Here is a 13,383-nt window from a genome sequence, read left to right on the forward strand (position 1 = left end):
ATATTGATTTTTGCTAGGAAGGGACTTCATTTTAACAAAAAAATCATAACAGCGGAAAGTGTCGTCCCTGATTAGCCTGTGAGTAGTAGGAAAGTAGGTATTTCGTGGCCATCTTGGACGCCATCTTTGAGATCCCAATGTTCTGATTGGTTGAAATGGAGTGAGATCGGTCTTCTGCTTGGTTGATAGGTTTGGCGGTCTTCTTGGCGGTTTACAACCGTCGGTTTTTCGCGGTTTGATATATGCTGAGTAAGAATGTTGGCGGTTTGACGCCATCTTGACGGTTTCACTTCCGTCGGTTTTTAGCGGTTTCGTATGAGTAAGAATGTTGGCGGTTTTGCGGCCATCTTGACGGTCTCCGTCGGTTTGAAATATAATACGTGAGCATTTTAGCGGGCGGTTCGAATAATTGCCGCTATATTGACGATTTCACTTGTATCGGTTTTCAATATGATAAGTGAGCATTTTAGCTGTTTTACTACTATCGGTTTAACATTTCATGAGCGAGCATTTTGGCGGTTTGAATGATTGCCGCTATATTGACGATTTTAGTCGGTTTAATGTAGGATGGATCCGCCATATTGATGCGTTATAATAAGATCGTTAAGGTACAAGTATGCACGGTTTAATAGTGCCGTTGGATTAAGTGGTTTATCTTTTCATCCATTTGTGTAATTTTTGTGGACGTTTGCGGGTACAATACGTGCGTGTATTTTCGTATAGAATAATGGCACAGGCACAGTTACTGTTTTCTGAAGATACACTATCTTATTTTAAGCAATATGGTTTTGAAAACATAACCTGGTCACCGGTGTGTAAAGAAATAAGTTGTACACTTGACAATAACTTTACCCTAGTTTTGAAAAAGAGACGATCTCGAGTAAAACTGGTTTTTAAAAAAGGAAAAAACAAGTTGATTTTACCAACGACAATGTTTGAAACGATGTGTAGTTTTCAAGAAAGTGTTGAACTACTGATTTCATTTTTTAGAGGGACAGTCACCATGAATGCATTTCAAGAACTCGAGTTCAAATTTGAACATCTCACATTTTATGAAGATAGACTTAAAACATTTGATCTATGGTCACCTCAAATTCAACCGAACAAGTTTCAGTTATCATCAGCTGGCTTTTATTACACAGGTAAAAACGATACAGTAGAATGTTTTTCGTGTGCAGTACGATTACACCAATGGGGGAAAGAAGATGATCCGTTGGAAGAACACAAACAGCATTCACCAAAATGTTTATTTTTAAAAATAATTGGACAATTAAAAACCAACAAATCAATTGAATCTTCATGGAATCCATGGAAACCATCGGTTCACTCAGACATGCTTCAAAATGGCGGCAGGCATTTTGGCGGTTGCGTGGTCTGAAAAATTTGAAAACAAAATTCGTTAGATATAAAGCTATATAAAGAAATCCCCAAGTTATGTGTTTCATTCCCACTTCAACAAGTGACAGAAGCACATAGTGAATATGGCTTGTTCATCATCTCAAGATTTTAAGCTCAGTTGTAAAGATGGACATAGTGTTTTATCATTAAACAATGAAATGGGGAAAGAAGAGAATAACATGACTGAGGGGGTGGAATTTTCATCACCCCCTCAATTAGACATCTCAACTTCAGCGAGTGTCATGATGATGCGTTCCTACTTTGACTTTTTATACGCAAAAGCTTTATGTGAAGTCAAAACAATGACTGTTCGAAAGAACTGTTATGGTTGTCAAACCAATCACCCTTCACAGAGAGAACATGACTGCCTCATGATATGTGATGATGAGGAGTATCAACTTGAGTTTTATTTCGAGGATATGCTGAAAGAAGTCGATGAAAATGCCATAATACGTTCTTGGGAAGAAATGATGGTCATTTCGAATATTACCCCAGAAATGGTTTTCCTTCACAAACGAGTTATAGAGAGCAAAGACTTTCTAGCCATAATGAAAACGGATCAATGGAAAGCCAAGATGAAAAAAATGGTGCTTACAATTACACAGATAGAAGACAGATTGTTTCGCTGTAACTGATTTAAAAACACAGTAATTCAAAGTTATTATTCAGTCAAGGATTGATCTTCTAGTAGAAATGGAGTGTTCAGATAATATTGATGGGAATGTATCTTTTGTGTATGATGTAAACAATGTAAATATCCAGAACGAACTTTTACAAAAAACAAAAAACGTGAAGTGTAGAACTGTCATGATGAAAAGGATAACTTTACTTACACTTGTTGCTGCTGGTATTATCCCCGGGTATGTTCTTCTAGGCCATGATGTCGTTCAATGCACTCCACAGCAATGGAAGCCTTCTGAAATGAATACAACACCATTGGTTTTATTGTATCGAACGGAACAATTTTCGTTTGAAAATAATGTGTTTTTGTCATTTTGTAAAATAAGCAACCAAACATATATAGACATACGACATTTTGCAAACGGAAATGCTACAGTTTTTGGTGTAACCCTTAATATTTCTCAATGTACTACTTTGAAAAGCTTGTTACCTTAAATTGTTAACATGTTTTGTAAATGTTTGATATTTTGTAATGTTATTATGTTTATAATATTAACTTTGTATAGTATCAGGGAACATACTGTTTGATTTGATTGCTAATGTAAGGGGGGGATACTCCTCCAGTCTTGTTGAATGTAGGGGGGACAATTGAGAGAGATGAAAAGCACATGTTTGTAAACAAAGAAATATCAGAAAACTCATCAGTGTTTTATCACATTTAACAAATAAAATTATGTACTGAACATGTTTTGTAATGAGATCATTATGTGTATAAAATAAATATTTTATATGCATTGAATATTCATGTTGTTCATTTTTAAAGTTGTTTTTGAATAGTGCACACTGTCAATGTTTATAAATAAACAAGCAATATTGATTTACCATGGATAAATTACAAAAGGAGCGTATTCTTTCAGAATACTATTGTAATGCTAAGCAACCCGGCAGTTAAGTAGGTGCTGTGAAATTTCAACACATATTGAGAAAAAAATACCCAGGAATTTTATCAACAACTGGTTGAATAATAAAGATTCCTATCCGTTGCAAAAACAACCTGTTACTTTAAACCAATAACATCTGCGTGGGAAAGCCCTAAAGGCTTTATTTGGTTTACTTTACGAATGTCAGCAGTATGATTTGAAGCCGAAATAAGTTTGTTAAGTTGTTTTATTCTTTTGTTAAGTCTTTTTTTATGTTCTGCCTCTAAAATATTAGAGATGTAATAAATTGAAAAAATATCAAACGCACTTATTCAATGTTTGACGATCGGTGAGAATATGAATGAAAGAGACGTGATCAAACATATCATGAAGCAATAAAGATAAACAGATGATAGTGTCATTTCAATAAACATAATTGGTAATTAGCGAGTTAATCCTAAAAATGTGTGACAAAAAAGAAAAAGCCATGTTGTTGATGTTTAGTAAATTTCGAATCAAAATTAATCTACAGCTTAGGCTTATATCTAGTCATCGAGAAGCTATAAAGTAAATCAATTTATGTGATATTCTATTTCAATGGTTTTCATTTTTTAATTTCAATCGGGTTAACTTTATATTTAAATGTGTGTGTTTTGAGATAAATTCTGGGTTAAATGATCAGCATGTCTTTTTTCCATGTAAATTCCAGAACAGAACAGAACTTTATTTAACTCAAGTTACAATTGCAAGTTACAAGTAATTGAGTATACAGAACAATATAGTCATAGACGCATAATTTTCACATTACATGGTTTGGTAAGATCTATTTGAGAAATAACTAACATACATTTTCCTAAGTAATAATTATTTAGGGCATTGGAGACGTGGTGTGTGTCTAGTTGATTATATGACCTGGTAACTGGTCTTTTACCTGGGCGTAATACATTTTAAATGATTAGTAACTTCAAATATTGGAACAGACTATAGGTTATTGACAAGTGCGTGGGAACGTGATTGACGGGTGTAGTAGACTTGGTCACGTGATTTCATCGGGTCAGAGTAACAGGCGTGACAGTTTTGTTTACATGTACGATTCACGCTGATTTAACTTTGATCATTTACAAAGCAAGTGAAATAATCTAGTGATTTTCATCGGATATATCTTAACATCCAAATGCTTGGTAATTATCTCTCCAAAGCGATGTTTCTAGTTTTAATTGTTTACAGGTCCCATTACAATTTTAAAGTCAATTGATATGTTTGTATTAACTTATGAATAATATTTTGTATTTATTAAATATGAATAATGTTCAGCTAATCGGTAATAAGAAAAATGCATGTACATACTGGATTAAAACATACTTGGTGCAGTATATAAACACGCAAGAGGGAAATGATTTTTGTTTAATGGTTAAAACCTATTTTTATTCAGATATTTATGTTCACATTCATAGTTATTGTTATTAATTTAAAGCTGTGATATCCGATTAGATTTTAAGGTTGTAAGGGAGATAAAATTTCATAAAGTAGAGATGTAACCTTTAAAAGATGTAATGTAATTATTCGACAGTTTCAGTAAGCGATGTTCACAAACAATTCTTTGAAAATTATTAAAACAAAACCAAAATAAGAATAGCGGGTATGAGTTTATTGTTTAGATAAACATTCCCACCATGATATGCATTACAATATAAGAATGCTTTCCTGTGTTCAGTCGTGCAATGTTAACACTACTCCGTGTATATACCTAGAATGCAATAAGCTATTCAGTGATTAAAATGTCAAAAGTTTTTTTCTCTTTATTAAGGCATTATGTTTGAGCATTATGTAACTTATGCGCCATTTTTTTTTATAGTTTAATTGTGAAAAATATGATATTACTAAAAAATAACGAACTCTAAAACTGTATTTGTTAAAGCATAACACGTGTATTTTTTTTTTTTTTTTTTTTTTTGCACAGTCAATTATTTTCATACAAGTACATTCTCTTGATAAAAAGCGGTTGATGTTATGTGCAGACGTGCATAACAGATCGTATAGAGCAGACTGTCATTGAGTGTATATCCCAGTGTCTATGCGTCATCAGAAATTGAGTATTTTCAGTTTGTATGCAGGTGTATTCTCCGGAACAGATCTATATAGATGCCGACTACAACTATTAATTGTATGAATTTTATTTAATTAACATTTAATAAACATTATTTGTCTGCTTATGGTTTGATGTTTATTTAGTAAACTATATTTATATACATCCGTACAATCTTCAGATGTTTCAATATGTTTTTAAATTGCAATTGATAACAAATGAAGCCCTATAATCTGCATCCAGTTGACATTCCCGTATTCTTATACGGTCTCTATGCTATATTAAAAGATATTATTAAACTAATGCTTATACGGGGTTTATTCCATTAAATGCGTTATGAACACCTTATTTACGTCTAAACAATCTAAGAAGATTCTTTGAATTATAGGTGGTTGATTTCGACGGAAAACTATTGCAGCCCTATCAATCTGCATGTGTTCCGACAGTATTGAAGATTTATAAGTGTTTTATCCCGTGTGCTATAATCTCTTAATTGCATTTAAAACGTAGTGAGTCCCTAATCATCTGCGTCCAGGTCCAAAGTCTGAGCAGGTTCCGATTTTGGTTTCATGCGACGGATAACTACTGAAGCCCGAACAATCTGCATGCGTCCTGAACAACTTTACAAGGCATATCTCAGGTTTTTATATGTGATTAATTTGCGAAAGAAAAATAATAAAGCCCTTTAAATCTGCTGGCGTTTTGACAACATTCACATGGCATTTCTAAGATTCTTATAAAGTTTACTTGCGACGGACAACCAATGAAACCCTTTAAATCTGCATGCGTTTCAACGCATCCTCACAGATTCTTATATGGATCTAATTTCAACGGGGAACTTGTGATACCATATTAATCCTTATTCATGCCAACAACCTTCACAGTGTATTTCACAGGTTTTTATATGGATTTTAAATTCGACGGCAAACTAATAAGTCCTATTAATATGCATGCGTTACGACAGCACTAACAGGGCGCGTATACGGTTACAATCGGTGATTGTATGGGATTTTTCCATATACATTTGCGCTCAGTCGACACGAACATCTTAATTTATGGCATTAAATAAGTAATGCAATCCTTATCCATGTGCGTTCTTATACTGCTTTAATTGCGACTAAAATATTTTTATTTTAGTTAAAATCGCGATCCATGTAATGGAAATTAAGCATGCAAGAGTAAGTGTAAAATGTATTCAGTTGTGACGTAAAACGGTCCGTGAACAACCTAAGTTTGATGGGATACGCACGATGTAATCGTTGTCTATACGCCGATTAATAGACGTTCATAAGTTCCACAACACTTTTTAATACGTCTCAAGCCATGCGAAAATTGTATGGACGCAGAAAAATTTAATGTCATTAGTTATTTAATACAATTACTAGCGAATAAGCCACCTTAATATATCGACTTGATGCACATTGATAGGGTTTCTTTAGCTCTGTAATGCAAATAAGACCGTATATATGCGCATGTGAATGTTAGCTGGGTGAAGATGAACAGATACTCAATATTATTAAACATGAATGTGGCAGAGTCCAGGTCAAACCCGAACAAGCTACGGTTTATCCCGGTGAAGCCCCGGCAGAGCCCAGGTTGTCGCCGGTAATGCCCAGGTGGAGCCCCGGTAAAAGCCGGCAGCGTTCCGGCAAAGCACCGGTCTACCGTAACTCCGCCGAGACTCACCGGGGCTATCTTGGCAACAGACCCCGACAGAGCTACGGCAACGCCCCGATTTAATCGCGGTCGTCGCCGGTAATGACCAGACGGAGCCCCGGCGAATGCCGGTTTACCAATGAACCTGGCTATATCGGGACTCTGCCGGCATTCACCAGGGCTCCACCTGGGCACCACCTGCGACAACCGGGGCGTTGCTGTAGCTCTGCCGGGGTTTGTATGGGCCCCGGTGGAGCAACGGTGCCGTCCGGGTTGTTCCCGGTGCCGTCCCGGTTGTTTCCGGTGCCGCGCCGTTCGATGCCGGTCCTTCACGGTAACTACCGGTTCATCCCGCAGGTATAAACATTTTAATACTTACCCGGTGGAGCGTCGAGCCCCAGTTGTCCCCGGTTCATCCCCGTCGTCCCCGGTTTATCCAGGTAGAGCCCCGGTTCATCTCGGTAGATCCCGGATCACGCACCGGGGCTCCACCGGCATCATATTGAGAGTGGGCTTTAAGACCGTATACGCGCATTTCAATGTACACAGATCAATAGGCAACAATCTCGTATAATCCAGAATTAAATCGTATAAGCACGATGTGAAAGTTATCTGGATACAGATTTATAGGTGCTCATTTTTTCCCCAACGCTTTACCACGCGTATAAAACTTGCGAAGATCGTATAGAAGCATGTAAATAAAAGTTACACAATGCACTATAAATCTGTATTCAGAACTCAATCTGTTGTGCACATCTACATCTAACGCTTACATCCAAATAGAAGTTACACAATCTGCACTATAAATCTGTATTCAGAACTCAATCTTTTTTTTCTAACGCTATTATAAACCACAATTCTACGACAAATTATTGACGCAGACGAAAAGGGTTTCATCATAATCTGCACTAAAAATCTGCATTACAAATTCTAATAGTGCCGCAAAATATACACCTCCCACTGTTCATCACGTGATACACAATCTGCACAAAAAATCTGTTTTCTGAATTCAAACTGTTATGCGCGTCTGCATATAACACTAACCATAAAAAGCAAGATGAATGAGGGTGATCGAAAATATTTGCAAATGTTAAAATCACAAAACAATTTAAGACACTTAAGGCATGTGTCTTTTGTTTGTTGTGAGGTCATAGAAAAAACTAGATAAAATCAGTTTTAAAATTGTATTGTCTGAGTCATATACTCATGATATAAATATTACGCGTGAACAGAAACACAATATGAAACTAGTTGCAAGTACATAGTATTAAACTTATCACCAGAAGATGTCTCTGTTAATAAAGGTAGTGAGGAAAATGACATGTATGCAAATATTCACCACTTAAAATATAACAAGAGAACTGTGAGCACATTATGTTTAGCAAAACATTTAGGAATTGATAAAAACACCATCACGATTAAACAGCAAATGGAACAAACACTTGTGAGATCATATTAAATTTGATAAACAATTATCACATAATTAATAACTAACAAGTAATGGCTGGTTTTCATAGTTTATATCAAATTAAAATGAAACTATTTTAGATCATTGAAGAAAATAATTACACAAAATAATTACAAGACAAAATTGTATTTGAAATTACTTGAATGAAAAATGTTAAAGCAAAAAGTTTTAATTAAAATTATCAACATTGTAAAATGTTTAATATAACTCATTAATGCAAAATGGTTTTATGAAAATAATTTTACTAATGAAAATAATTTAAAGAATTTGAATGAAAAACGTAGGTTTATGTATTTAGAAGAAAGTTTTTTAAAATAAGTTTAAGAAATTAATTTACGAGTGAATTTTTTCTAGAAAAGCAGTGTTTTATGAGAAAGTTTTTGAAAATAAGTTAAAGAACAATTTTTTAAGAATTAAGTTGTATGAAAATGTTATTAAAAAATCTTCGTATTAGCAAAACATTTAGGAATTGATATACACACCACCTCGATAACATAACAAATGGAACAAACACGTGTGAGATAAATATTTGATCAACAATAATCACATGAAGATGAAACTATTTTAGAACATTGAAAAATGTTAAATGTTAACAGTTTTATTTAAAATCTTCAAAATTTTAAATCATGAAAGCAAAATGGTCCTATAATTTTATGAATTTGGAAAGTTATACACATACGAACATACTTTTTTGAATCTGAGAAGTTATACACATGTTGTTTTTTTTTTAAATATAAGAAACTGTTTTTGAAAATAAGCTTAAGAAATAATTTAGTATGAAAAGTTATTCGGACTTTTTTTGAAAATTAGATTAAGAAAAATAAAATAAAATGAGAAGACTATGCAATCTATTTTTGAAAATTTGATTTTGGAAAGTAAAAAAAAAAAAAAAAAAAGTTGAAAGCAAAATATTTTTTTAATGTGAATAATTTAGAAGAATGTTTTTCAAACTAAGTTTAAGAAATTTATTTACGAGTGTTTTTATTTTTAGAAAAGCAATGTTTTAGGACAAAGTTGAAGAACTTTTTTTAGAATGAAGTTTTATAAAAAAACAAAAAAACAAAAAAAAACTACGAAATAGTTTTAAGAAAAATATTTGTGAAGCAGTTGTCTAAAAAATATATATTTTTGAAGCAGTTGTTTAAAAAACGAAAGTTGTAGAAAATTATTTAGAACATATTGACTCTAACAAAAGTTGAAAAGAAAATAGATCAACAATAATCACATGAAGATAAAACTATTTTAGAACATTGAAGAAAATAATTACACGACAAAATTGTATTTGAAATTACTTGAATGAAAAATGTTAAAGCAAATAGTTTTAATTAAAATCTTCACACAAAAAAATTCGCATTACTAATTTATGCAAAATGGTTTTATGAAAATATTTTTTAAATATGAAAATAATTTTAAAAAGTTGTTAGCTAAATAGAAAAAAAAGTTAAATGGAAAATATTTTTAAGGTGAATGGTTTAGGAAACTTAGTTTAAGAAATTTATTAGTGATTTTATTTATTTATTTTTTTAAGAAAAGCAATGTTTTAGGAAGAAGTTTTATCAAAAAAAAAAAAAAAAAAAAAAAAAAGCCTAAGAAATAGTTTTAAGAAAAATATTTTTGAATCAGTAGTTTACAAAAACGAAATTTGTAGAAAATTATTTAGAAAATATTTACTTCAACAAAAGTTCAAAAATAGACCTATAATAATCACAAAGATAAAACTATTTTAGGACATTGAAGAAAATAATTACAAGACAAAAGTGTATTTGAAATAACCTGAATGAAAAATGTTAAAGCAAAAAGTTTTATTAAAAAATTAAGTATAACTAATTAATATAAAATGATTTTATTCTCTACATACTTATATGTCTCTTTGTTAGTGAACACAGAAAGAAGTTTATAAAAGGATACTACTACTGAAGAAAAAATACACTAAAATTCAAAGAATTGTTGACTACAAGAACCTTACAGGATTTAAAATCTTATACAAATTCATAAAAATATTATTTCAAACATAAACCCGTTGAATAGTTTAGCTTGGTGCATATGTTAATCATCTTTTATTTATTTATTTATTATTTTATTTTTTTACAATTATATTTCATAGGACTAATCCACATCCATAAAAATATTACTTTAAACAGTAACACGATGATAAGCTTAATTATGTAGAGAACAAAATATTTTCTTATACAGTCAGTATATTTGGCATTTTGTTTCAATAAATCAATCAAGATTTTATAAGATGAATGCATATCTTACATATTAATTGGTATTACTACATCGTAGTAAATGTTGAATAACTTACTTCATTCACTACGCATGTTTAAATTATTGTTTATGCATATTTATTTTCCAATCCGGCAACCATTATCAATACCACAAATTACTTATTTACTCTTAATTGTTGTTAACAATTGTAATTTTTAATTTTAAACTTTTTACTAGCCAAATTGTATGCAATGTGCATGTTTGTACCTCAAGTTTAATGTTAACCTTACTTGAATACTCAATGATATATGTTTCTAATCAATGACACTTGAAACTCATCTATACCTTTCACCTTTACAGTTAATAAAACTTCATCAAGTTCATGTGCCATGTGTACACTTACAAAAATACATGCACAGTAATGTATGTCATGCAATTTCACTACTATAGGTCAAATTGACACATTTTTGTACATTATTATATTATACAGCTACTTGCTGAAACAATAACATAAAGTTTTACTTACGAATCACATGGTCACTGACACAAGTCAAACATGGGCATGGTTATCTGGCCTGACAGTGACAATGTTGTGAATAAACATCGGTCATTGTAACGTGAACGTGTCATTTCACATTTGATCATCATTTCAATACTCCAATTAATCCCAAATACAATTACCTTAAACAGACAAGTACAGTGCACAAATTTTAAATCTCCACATTACTTAAGTTAATATGCAAACTTCTAATGAATCACTCTCCGCGATTATTCCACAGATAAAAGAGTGAAAACACAAATAAAACGCACATTTCTGACCTAATAACAGGGTTTACACATAGATCAGCGAAGCGCCATAGCTAAAAATAAATTAACCAATCAAATTCAATGGGCTTTAAATAGAGCCAAACGAAAAAAACAACAACATAACTATAGTCTGTTTCAGTTACCCAGGTAAACAAACAGGTTATTGAGGCCAAATGAAATAATGTTTATTTCTTAGGTCAACATCAGCATTCCCCCACTCAATTCAAATGTATGTCCCATATCTTATCTTCATTTCTCTTTCTCTCTTATAATTTCTTAATAATAGTTAACACCATGTCACAATTGTTAATAACTTTTTGTAAAAAATGCATTGCCACTGTATACTCATGTGTCACTGTATTTGTGATTTGAGTTTAATAAACGTCATGTTGTTGTTGTTGTTGTAATAAATTTGAATGCCCTGCAACTTTCATTATTGCCGGATCAAGTGGTAGCGGAAAGTCATCATTTCTTTTGAATGTGTTTAAAAATGCGCAATTCATGTTAACGGGGATTAAAAAAAATCATTTATTGCTATTCGACAGATCAACCCTTATTTGATAATATGAAAAAGCAAATAGAAACAATTGAATTTCATGAGGGTTTACCAAGCAAAGAAGACATGGATGTGTGGTCAATGGAATCTGACTTCAAAATTTTAGTCATTGGTGATTTAGCTCAAAAAGCATCTGAAAGTGTGGATATAGTCAACTTATTCAACATCTACAGTCACCATAGAAATTTTTCTGTATTTTTCGTGGTTCAGAATCTTTTTACAGGTGGAAAATATTTTCACACTATAAGTTTAAATAGCCACTATTTTGTCCTGTCCTAAAATTAGAAAAACACGATGTTCATGTTAAATATATAACTTACCCCATGCCACATGGTATTATACGCCTGTATGTGGGGTACTAATTTACTTAATTTTTCTATTTCATCCATACTCAACGAAATAAAAAAAATATTGTCCGCAATATGGAATACGTAACCCCCCTTAAGGGAAATACCCAGATAAAAAAAATAAATAAATAAATAAAAAAAATCACTGAAGGTCGTTGACGCCTTCACCACTTCACCGCATGTATTACGTTTTTATGAAAACATTGTGTGGGAGTGAAATGAGAATTACCGTTTTTACTAAATTTACAGAGCATATTTTACAAATAAGTATGCGCTTAAAAGCTTTAGGTACGATAAGAACCGCAACTCACTCTGCTAGGAACAATTAACTCTGCCTGTCTGCAGCAGACGACAAATGATTCTGCTCTAGCAGTGAGTGTATATACCAGTTTGTAAGACGACATTAGACAGTCTAATGTTTATCATTGAAATCTGTACATATTGGCTGCTTTCTGGGAAAACGGGGTTTCAAGCACGTCAAATAAGATAAGCCTGTGCACACTGATTAGCCTGTGCAATGCGCACAAGCTAATCAAGGACGATAACAGCAAACAACTTCAATGCCTTAAGCGCTTTGATTATTTGTGAGCGAAGCTCACAAATGATGCATGTCTTAGCTATAATAGGACCCGTAACCCATGACTGCCTGTGTGGATAACTTTAGTTAACTTTAGCAGACAACAAATGCTTAAAGCGTTTGGTTTAACCACCTAATCTGCCTGTTCTCACTGGTACACTGCATAGTGTATTTAACAGCTTGTAAGACAACGTTGGTCAGTCTAGTGTTTATCATTGAAATCTGTACATATTGGCTGCTTTCAAGGAAAACGGGGCTTAATGCATGTCAAATAAGATTAGTCTGTACACACTGATTAGAAAAAAAACAACAACACACATCTCGACCTGCGTTTTAAGACACCCTCTTTATAAATTTAAATGGGTTGTGGTCTATTCAACCTGTGATATGAAAAGCTATAACATAATTTTGAAAACTGAGTTGCGTCTAAGATTATACAACAGCGAACACATTCAGATGGGGTGTATAATACATAGTTAAAACCCCTCCCCAACGCCATTGTTTTAAACCACACACGATATTTTCAACCACTCAACACATGATTTCTACGGGCGGGGATTTACAGTTAAGGTCAATTTACACATGGTTGATAGTGTCATGTAATATGAATCACAAGTCTGAATGTAAAGTTAAAGTTCTTTATTTAAGATAAACAAATAATTTCAAAACCAATGTAAATAACACAAAACGAATATTTGCTAAGAGAAGCCAAGGGTAAAATCTTTCTGTTTGATTGTGT

At 32.6% G+C, this 13,383-nt stretch overlaps 1 long non-coding RNA gene across 1 annotated transcript; it reads right to left on the reverse strand.

The window, feature by feature from the left end:
* Nucleotides 1–1,233: 1,233 nt before the first annotated feature.
* Nucleotides 1,234–11,157, reverse strand: LOC127862851 (uncharacterized). Its single transcript, XR_008040819.1, has 3 exons — nt 10,884–11,157; nt 2,232–2,314; nt 1,234–1,374 (listed from the first exon to the last, which is right to left on the reverse strand). It is a non-coding gene; the product is annotated as an uncharacterized LOC127862851 (long non-coding RNA).
* Nucleotides 11,158–13,383: the final 2,226 nt, after the last annotated feature.

This window comes from Dreissena polymorpha, chromosome 1 (genome assembly GCF_020536995.1).
Source record: "Dreissena polymorpha isolate Duluth1 chromosome 1, UMN_Dpol_1.0, whole genome shotgun sequence".
NCBI lineage: Eukaryota > Metazoa > Mollusca > Bivalvia > Myida > Dreissenidae > Dreissena > Dreissena polymorpha.